The sequence below is a fragment of the Amphibalanus amphitrite genome, unplaced genomic scaffold (genome assembly GCF_019059575.1).
Source record: "Amphibalanus amphitrite isolate SeventyFive unplaced genomic scaffold, NRLGWU_Aamphi_draft 000079F_arrow, whole genome shotgun sequence".
Taxonomy (NCBI): Eukaryota; Metazoa; Arthropoda; class Thecostraca; order Balanomorpha; family Balanidae; genus Amphibalanus; species Amphibalanus amphitrite.
Window position 1 is genome coordinate 930667 of NW_024881575.1, and position 10601 is coordinate 941267.

Below are 10601 nucleotides of genomic sequence, written 5' to 3' on the forward strand. Positions count from 1 at the left end.
TTTTCAGCTTAAGCCACTAATAGGCAACCATGGTGAATCAACTCCCGTTTTCAACTTTGTAAGCGGACTTTCGGCATGGTTTTTGCTGGAGAGCTTCAGCAGCTCATCTGCAAGCAGTTAGGATTGAGCAAAGCGCAATTATATCAGCTAACGAAGCCAGAGAGAGCAAGAGATAAACCTGATTGACAAGCTTGCACTCAAAACTTTTTTACTACCTCCTGGAGAGTTCATTTTCATCAAACCAGCAAGATAATAGTATATTGAAAGGGTAACTCGCTGCTACCATTATGTGCATAGTAACGGTACGTGGTTAATATGAGCTTATTCGCCAGCGAAGAGTATCATTACCATGTAAATATCAATATTACTCTCGCGATCCAGAACATCACGAAAACTCTTTCCTCCTGGGTATCATGACTCGGGTACAGATAGTCGTTTCATGCGTGGATCTTGTTTACCCTCGTGAAGATGATATTTGAAATGGAAACAATCAGCCAATCAGAAACGAGATCGGCCGTTTGCGGTTTGAAGGCCGCGCGCATCTGTCAGTTTTCGGCCGTTGGTCTCCGAGAGCGGATGTGAGCAGTGTCGGTGCCGCGCGGCGTGGCCGTTGGTGATTGTGCTTGTGTGTTGTGCATCGCCTATAGAGCCTCTGTGGACATTTTATTGTAAGTACCGATGTGCTATAGAGCATTGCGTGCCGTTGAGTAGTGCTAATTTGACCTGGTTAACAGGACCCCGTGCACGGCCACGTGGCCTAGTGTTGTGAGTACGTACATTAATTTTGTTGTGATGCTACAAGTTTATGCATTTTGTTGGTGACTTTGAAAAAGCCTTGCGCGGTTTTTTAGCATTTTGAGCGGGAACAACTCCGGTGTGATTGGAATCATGTGTTCTCAGTGTTCTACTACTTGCCCTGCATCTGCATTGAAGTCACCAGACCTGTGAGTGAACTGATCTGGATATTATTCATTGTTTAAAATTTTTGGTACCCGTCACCCGTGCTGCTGTCGTGAAGCCACCAGAAAATTCATCGTAGAGACGCAATCATTGTCAGTTGAAGATTGATGCATTTTTGAAAGACGCATCCAACGGTGTTATTTTTATGCGTCTATCTGCTCTCGCTTGCAAGAAAATCGCCAATATCTGCAGGACTATTTCCTTTCCGACGCGGATGCTTTCAACGGCTTCTCCGCCCTCTGCCAACCGTCCTCGGTTGTCATGGCGACCAACCCCTACCGGGACCGGCCGGCGCCTGAGACGCCGGTAGCCGGCTGAACAATGCCGGCCGACCCTTCCCCCCTGCCCCGGCGGCCCGCTCGGCGCGGCCGCCGCGCGGGCTGGCGCGCTCGGCGTGCGAGGGGACATGGGAGCAGCGGACAGCTGACTGCTTCCGGCACTGGGGCCCCGAACGGGTCTCGCCGTGTAGAGTGCCAAACACCGGCCAGCGACCACCGACGGGACGATCACACTGCTGAATCTGCCAGACGTGCATACGACCGGGCACATCTGATGGCGGTGCGTGACCGACTAAGCAACGACACCACTCGTGAAGTAGCCGAGACTATCCGGCGCAGTCTTCCCGCGTATCTCATCCGCTGTCTTAATCGATCACGCCCCCTCAGCCCTGCGGAAGCGGCATGTGGACCCCGCCCCGCATCGAGGACTCTCCAGTCCAGCCGGCCGACCGACCCGCCCAAATTGCTGATCGGCGCCCTAAATATTCAAAGTATCAAACCCAAACTTCAAGAGCTGACCTGCGAACTCGCTCGTCGCAACTACGACGTAATGGTGCTTTCCGAGACCTGGCTACGTCCGTCTACCCCGAAACGCCTCCTGGTCATTCCGGGCTACTCGCTCAGTCGTGTGGACCGCCCAGATGGCAGCGGTTATGGCGGCGTAGCCATCATCACTAAAAACAGTTTGACGTCAATGACACTGAAGATCCCCGGCAGCGGGAGCTCCGAAAGCAAGCTGGAGTCGCAGTGGGCGCTGCTGAAGCTGGACAAGGGCCAACAGATAATCATCTGCTCCCTTTATCGGCCACCCCGACACTCTGAGGCTGCCCTGCTCGCCGACTTCACGGACCTCGAGGCCCAGCTGCAGCGGGTCCTCATTGATTACCCCAGAGTTCCGTTCGTTCTCTGCGGGGACCTCAACTGTGACCTATTGAAGGGGCCGAATTTCCGCGCGTCTCAACATCTGATCAGCTTCTTATCGAATTATTCTTTAGATCAACTAGTAACAAATCCAACTTTTACCTCCGGCTCTCTATTGGATGTATGTATTGTTAACAAACGCGAACTTGTGTGTGACACCAGCGTTAATTATTGTCACTTCAGTCCCCATAAAATCATCGACGTGATTGTCAATGTGCCGAAAGTGCGTCAAAAGCCCGCCGTTATCTCATCTCGCTCTTTTAAGCGCCTAGATCACCCTGCACTGTATCACGACTTACTCGATGTCGACTGGGATTATGTCTTCTCTGCCGAAACTGTCAGTGACAAGTGGCATGCTTTCTTGTCGTTCTTCGTACCTGTTTTTGATGCCCATGCCCCAATCAAGCGTGTGTCTATCCGTAACCCGACTGCTCCTCCCGTCTCCGCCGCCACCCGTAACCTCATGTCTCAACGTCGCGCTGCGCTTCGCCATCTAGGCCGCAACTCGAGCGAATACAGAGACCTAAACCGCTCAGTCCGGGCGGCAGTGCGTCGAGACAGGCGAATAGAGATACGGAGGGAAATTAGGGAGCGGGGCCCCAACAATGTTTGGCAGTGCATCAGGTCAGTGGTAGCCGCGAAGAAGGACGGCCCAGACGTCCAGCCCGATCTATCTGCCGATGATTTAAATTCATTTTTTGTATCTGTCGGTCCTCGTGTCGCTGACGAGATCCGAACCCAAAACACTCCCACCGATTTGGATGTGCGTCTCACCCGTGTCGGCGCATGCAGTTTTCAACTTCGTGAGATAACACTGGGGGAGCTCGAGCGGATTATTTTCAGCATGCGTAACTCGAGTGCCTGCGGCTCCGATAACATCTGTGTCCGCATGCTGAAATTCGGATTCCCCGCTATTGGTGGTGTCATCCTGCATATTATCAATACCTGCTTAATCCAATCTGACATCCCCGATTCATGGAAACATTCCATAGTTCACCCTCTGTTCAAGTCTGGTAACCCTTCAGACCCCGCAAACTTCCGACCCATTTCCCTAGTTCCTGTAATCATGAAAGTAGTTGAACGCATTGTCCATCAGCAGCTCTACGCCTACCTCTCCCATAATCACCTTCTGGCATCCTCCCAGCACGGCTTCCGCCCCCGGCACTCCACGGAAACCGCGTTGCTGTCTGTCACTGAACACATCCTGGCCGCCACTGATAGGGGGATTTGTCAATGCTATGCCTTCTCGATCTCAGTAAATGTTTCGACGTGATTGACCACGATCTTCTGATGCAAAAACTGATGTTACACGGCATTGAAATTTCCTGGTTCGCCGCCTATCTACATGGACACACTCAGAGCGTGTCTTTGAAAGATGTATCCGGACGTAGAGTGCTGTCTAGGCCTCTTTCTAATGCCATGGGTGTCTTCCAGGGCTCTGCGTTAGGGCCGCTTCTTTTCACCATTTTCTCTAACAACTTATCGCTATACGCGGGCGACGCAAAAGTGTTTCAGTATGCCGATGACACTCAAGTCTTGGTTAGCGGTCCAGCTCGGGACCTCGAAGTTCTCATCTCGCGCATGGAGGACTCGCTCGCGTCTCTCAACGACTGGTTTTGCGCTAACGCCCTCAAAGTGAACGCAAGTAAAACACAGCTTATTGTATTTGGAACTCGTCAAAATCTTCGTAAATTACCAGACTTTAGAGTACCATTCCGCAACGCAGCGTTGCAACCGTACGCACAAGTCGGGAACCCTGGCGTCACTTTTGACAGCACTATGTCATGGGACGCACACGTCTCTGAACTCTGCCGCCGGTGTACGGGACTGTTGATTGGTCTTTCACATGCGCGCCACTGTCTCCCAGATGGCATCATCCGAACGCTCGTGACGGCACTCGTTGTATCGCGTATCCAGTACTGCCTTTCAGTTTATGGTAATGGGTCCCAAAAAAATTTCGATCGACTCCAAAAAATTCTTAACTTCGCCGCTAGAGTTATTTTCGGCCGCCGTAAATTTGACCATGTCTCCGACCTGCGAACAAAACTCGGGTGGTTGTCCCCGCGCGGTATGTCCGACTTCCACACCCTTGTCATCGCACACAAGGTCATACAGCGCCGTGAACCTGAGCAACTAGCAGCCCTGTTCGTCGCTAATAGCGCTATCCGCGAAAGACCATCCAGACAAGATCACTTCTTCCATCTTCCCCGTCCACGGCTGGAAACGGGCAAGCGGCGGTTTGGCTATCGAGCTGCAGCTCTGCTGAACAGCCTGCCACCTCACCTGTCGCAGCTGCCTCCCGCCCGCTTCGCCCGCGCTGTTAAAGCCGCAATCGTGGACGATGAATCAGCACATCGTCGCTGACCAATAGGATAGGGGTGGGTAAAAGCGATGAGGCTGTCCTGAGAGTGTTTTGTCCTTGTTTTGACGTGAGTGAATGTGCAACTGTTTTGAATGATTAGATTAGCAACCGCGGATACGGATTCTGAGCAGTAATCGCCACGCACTTTGTATGTGGATCGCTCTTAAATGTAAATACAAATACAAATACAATACAATGCTCACTTCAAATATTGTGCGCTCTGCCTAATCCAATATGAAGGCGCTGAATGTCTTGTATTCATATTCAAATTGCATTCAAGTTGTATCGTGGTGTTTATTTACCGCTTGTGCATTGCTGAACGCTTTGTATAAATTTGTATGAATAAGTGAAGAGTCTCACAATGTTCATGGTTGGTGTGCCCCTCGCATTGTTGCTCTTGAAACATTTTTTTTTTTTAGTTGGTGAGCTCCGGTTAACAGAAGCTTCGTGAAGCTTCTGAAGGAAGCGTCTGTGGGTCTGTTACCATCCTCTGGGGGGTTTACACTAAAGGAAAGAGTAAACATTACCATGTGACAAAGGGTAGGACATAAGAATATACTCTCTGTAGGAGGGTAAAGCACAGAGTAGATGATGCGTTACTCCCTAAAAAAGGGTTCCGTTAAAGATTTACCCTTTCAAAGAGTGTAACCCAAAAAATGTTACACTCTAGACAAGAGTAAATCAAAAGAGTTTACCATTCAGAAGATGGTAAAAAACGTCTGTGTGTCATGTTACCCCTCCCTGGCGAGTTTACTCTTCATGAAAGAGTAAAATTTACCATCTGGAAGGTGGTAAAAAACGTCTGTGTGTCAAGCTACACTCAAAACTTTTTTACTACCTCCTGGAGGGTTCATTTTCATCAAACCAGCAAGATAAGAGTATATTGAAAGGGTAACTCTTTGCTACCATTATGTGCATAGTAACGGTACGTGGTTAATATGAACTTATTCGCCAGCAAAGAGTATTATTACCATGTAAATATCAATATTACTCTTGCGATCCAGAACATCACGAAAACTCTTTCCTTCTGGGTATCGTGACTCGTGTACAGATAGTCGTTTCATGCGTGGATCTTGTTTACCCTCGTGAAGATGATATTTGAAATGGAATCACTCAGCCAATCAGAAACGAGATCGGCCGTTTGCGGTTTGAAGGCCGCGCGCATCTGTCAGTTTTCGGCCGTTGGTCTCCGAGAGCGGATGTGAGCAGTGTCGGTGCCGCGCGGCGTGGCCGTTGGTGATTGTGCTTGTGTGTTGTTCATCGCCTATAGAGCCTCTGTGGACATTTTATTGTAAGTACCAATGTGCTAGAGCATTGCATGCCGTTGAGTGGTGCTAATTTGACCTGGTTAACAGGACCCCGTGCACGGCCACGTGGCCTAGGTTGTGAGTACGTACATTAATTTTGTTGTGATGCTACAGGTTTATGCATTTTGTTGGTGACTTTGAAAAAGCCTTGCACTGTAGTGATCCATGGTCTCATTATCTCATGCAGACGGGCGACCACCCAGGAACGCCGTCGCTCTCTTCAAATATTGTGCGCTGTGCCTTATCCAATATGAGGGCGCTGAATGTCTTGTATTCACATTCAAAGTGCATTCAAGTTGTATCGTGGTGTTTATTTACCGCTTGTGCATTGCTGAACGCTTCGTATAAATTCGTATGCATAAGTGAAGAGTCTCACAATGTTCATGGCTGGTGTGCCCCTCGTATTGTTTGTACGGAAGCCAAATATACATTGTTGCTCTTGAAGCATGTTTTTTTAGTTGGTGAGCTCCGGTTAACAGAAGCTTCGTGAAGCTTCTGAAGCAAGCGTCTGTGAGTCTGTTACCATCCTCTGGGGGGTTTACACTAAAGGAAAGAGTAAACATTACCATGTGACAAAGGGTAGGCCAGAAGAATATACTCTCTGTAGGAGGGTAAAGCACAGAGTAGATGATGCGTTACTCCCTAGAAAAGGGTTCCGTTTAAGATTTACCCTTTCAAAGAGTGTAACCCAAAAAATGTTACACTCTAGACAAGAGTAAATCAAAAGAGTTTACCATTCAGAAGATGGTAAAAAACGTCTGTGTGTCATGTTACCCCTCCCTGGCGAGTTTACTCTTCATGAAAGAGTAAAATTTACCATCTGGAAGGTGGTAAAAAACGTCTGTGTGTCAAGCTACCATGCTATGGCGGGTTTACCCTTCAGGAAATGGTAAAAAAGTTTTCAGTGTACCATGCTATGGCGGGTTTACCCTTCAGGAAATGGTAAAAAAAGTTTTCAGTGTGGGCTCGGCCAAAAAGGGCCATGCACCAGTTGTCAAACGGGTGGTTGCTTGTCATGGACAACAAACGTCACTGATCTAGCTAAAAACTAGCTAAACGATAGATCAGGATTATCTAAAGAACATCAGTCTACTTTCCACCACTATCTTCGCAAAATTTTGGAATTTGAGGTCCCTCGCCTGAAAAATATGCGAAAACTACGGGAAAAGCAGCGAAAATCACTACAATTCATCCCAAAAATATAACATATACAACACAAAATTATATTGAAGCACACTTTGTGGTCTAACGAAGGTATTCTGTCATTTGAACCGCCCGAAAAAGGCGTGTGTGAACGTCAGATGGCTACAACGCCCCAACAGCAGAGATGGCCAGGCACCCGTCGAAAATCAAATTGTGAGACATTTTGAGCCACCGTGCACTCATTGGGCTTGATATGATGGCCCAACGACAGCCGTTAGCACAGAGTACTACTGCGGTAATATTCTACCAGTAAAAAAAACTGGATGCCGTAATCCAAATGGCCATGAACGGGTTTGTTTTGGAAACCAAATCTGTTGGAAGCCAAAGGTCCCGCCATGTTCAGACATGGAGCTTCTCCACTTCAGATGTAAAAAACGCGGCAAAAGTGGTGTAGGCAACAATTTTTGTTTTGGGGGATAATGCCTTATGACCTGGGAACACTTTGTTGTTAAGTTTATCTTATATGATCGTATTATCCTCCAGCAACAGGTCAAAGAAAACAGGCCTTCACCCAGTTTCAGGAGAGCCGTAAAACAACTGAGACCAGCAATGGCTGGCATTTTCAATCATTGTCGGCTGATCTTGTAACAAGCGTATCTATTGCATGTGCTATTTCACAGCCACCCTAGTTGACAATAAAGGACGATAAAAATAAAAAAGCGCAATCATGTTTGCCTTATTTTATACGCTAATTAACAATGTCCGGGTAATTCTGGGTCAATGCAATCCGAACGAAACATCGAAATGAACGAAACATCAACAGACTAGATGCAAAAGTGGCCCGTTAAGAGCAAAGAAGCCAACACATTGTGCCGAAATGGAACGAGTATTGACTAGCCACCTACAAACGCGAGACAGGGCTTAGCTTTCGCGATCAAAAGCAATATACCCATACATACATACATGTTACAACATACCCCACCCGGCTCTGATACAACATGTACCTCGCCGCCATCTTGGAAAAAAACATCCTCGTGCTCAAAAACAGCGGACAGCTGGAGAAATCCATTTTCACTAACGCAGCCTTAGAACCTACCCTCACCACCGCTACGGAGATCTTTCAAATTCGTGCACATATAAATGCCCAAAACACACATTTTCTTGCAACTCATTATGACATTAAAAAACATAAAATCGGCTCTCACCTCGAGACGCGTCCACCCAGCCACACGACAGAACAGGGAAAGATGGCGCCCGGAAAACCTCGTCGGCTGGTCGTGTCACGAGCGCTATCTATTGGATAAGTTTGGCACAATTCGCCCTGATACAACTTGGACATGATACAACTCTCCCCGCTCTCCCCTAATATTGATGCTATTTTTGGCTCTATCATTACTGTGTTTGGTTCGTTCAGTGAGGTTCATGGTCTTGCGTTACTTTGTAAGTTTGTTTTTCGATGCTGGTTGGAAAGTATTTGGTATTATCTTAACCCGCGCAACAAAGGGGGTCTGCGCCAACTTAACCCGCGCACCGACGGGGGGGCGGATATCCGCCCCCCCCTGAGGTTTTTCGCGGATAGCGGGAAAACCGCGGCGCGTAGCGCCGCGAAATTTGGTATGACTATTCTTTCATCAATTTTACACATGGTGTGCAAGTTTGAACCTCCTAACTTTTAAGGTCAGGTAGCCAGGTCACTTTGAATGACCCAACCTCAAGTCACTTTTTTGCAAATTTGTCACCGTGCCAGAGCTACAGTAGATGTCGGAGGCCTTTGAAAGTCGCAGGATGTTATTAGGTCATTAGTAGCTACAATTTGTATATCTCGGAATTTTGATGTCGGTGACCTAAGGTCAGGTCAATTTCGCGACCTCCCCATTATAAGTCAATGGGGGAAAAATCAACTCCCTGTTTTTACCACTAAAACGGGTCGGAATGGCCCCATATACCATACATGACTTCACATACGATCAACCTTCACTACCTTGAGGTCTGTTTTGCTGTTGGGCAGCTGTAAGGTCATGTGACGTCATCAAAGGTCACCAAAGGTTTTTTGCCAATAACTCCTTACAGGAACAAGATACAGCCGCGCGGATGGTCTCATTGTGTTCAGCTCGTCAAGACGCATCGAATGATATACATGATGACCTCGAGGTCACGTGACCTGAGGTCAACCTTTGACCTTGACCTTTCGAGGTCAACATATATATCATTCGATGCGGATTGACGAGAGGATCACGATGATGCCCTTAGTTTGTTCCTATCTTGACTACTTCGAAAGTTATTCGAGAAAAACCCTCTCCATATCTAGCGCCGCCATTTTGACTTTTTCGACCCCTGTGACGTCATCTTTGACCTGACCTGAAAATGACCTTAGTAAAAATTGTAGACCTTGTCCGTGCGTATCCGATGCCGTTTACCGCTTGTCGCTATCTTGCTTCGTTCTCGAGATCTCAGGGGGGGGGGGCCGAATCGGCCCCCCCCCCGCCAGTTTCTTGTCCCGGCGGAGCCCGCCAGGAATAGGGTTAAGTACCTGTAGGGAATTGATTGAAGTTTATTGTGACAAAGTTTTAAAAAAATCGGTTGAATTTTTTTTTTGAGATATCGAGGTTTTAGTGACGTCATGATTTCTGAGTTTTCGACCAAAAACGGCATATGTTCAAAAAATCATATAAAATCACAAAATAGACATACAGACATGCCGTAAATGTCATTAGACTGCCAATACCATGAACAATCAAATGGCTATCTTCGATTATTGATTATCGTTCCGCATTTTCCAAAATCTTGAACTGAATCTTTGCAATTTCTCGTGACTACTTCACGACCATGATACATGCATTTCTTAAATTGATTTTTTTAGCCAAACACGTACACATATGATAAAATGAATGTCACCATCGTGTTCTACGCCCCAAATTACCCTTAAAACATGTGTCACAGGCTGCGAATATCAGTTTTGATTTTTGGGGATATGTGCCTACCCTGTTGACCTGACCTTGACCCTGACCTATGCTTGACTGACCCCTACATGGATCGGACACTCTTGTAGGCTTTATATGATGGATTGTGCACCGTTTTGACAGAGTTTGTGACGAGAGGCGCCCATTCCGAAGTCCTGAAGTCCATGCTACTGAAAGCCCGATTTCAGGTGTTTGACCTGACCTTGACCCGACCTGTGACCTCAAAATTGAGCTTTAAAGTACTCATCTGAAGCGTCTCGTCGCGCTCTTTCGTTTGCCGCCTCGTGCGTTTCGCTGCGCCTATTGGTTCTCGAGTTATCGGCTGGGGGCGTTTAACGCCCCCCCCCAGCAAACGGTGGGTGGCGAAATACCCCAGCAACTGCCGGGTTAAGACGGTTCTAGCTCGAGAACGGTTAAGATTCCCACCCTAAAGACAATAATTTTCCGAATCAGCATGATTAGAAGGCTCTGTGAGCAAATTTTCAGTCAAATCGGGTCTCGGGATGGCCCGGTCTTAGGTGTCGAAAACTTTAGAGTGTTCTATCTCGAGAACGGTAAAGATTCCCACCCTAGAGACCATGATTTTCGGAATCAGCGTGCTGAGAAGGCTCTGTGAGCAAATTTTCAGCCAAATCGTGATGGCCCGGTCATGGGTGCTAAGAACTTTAGA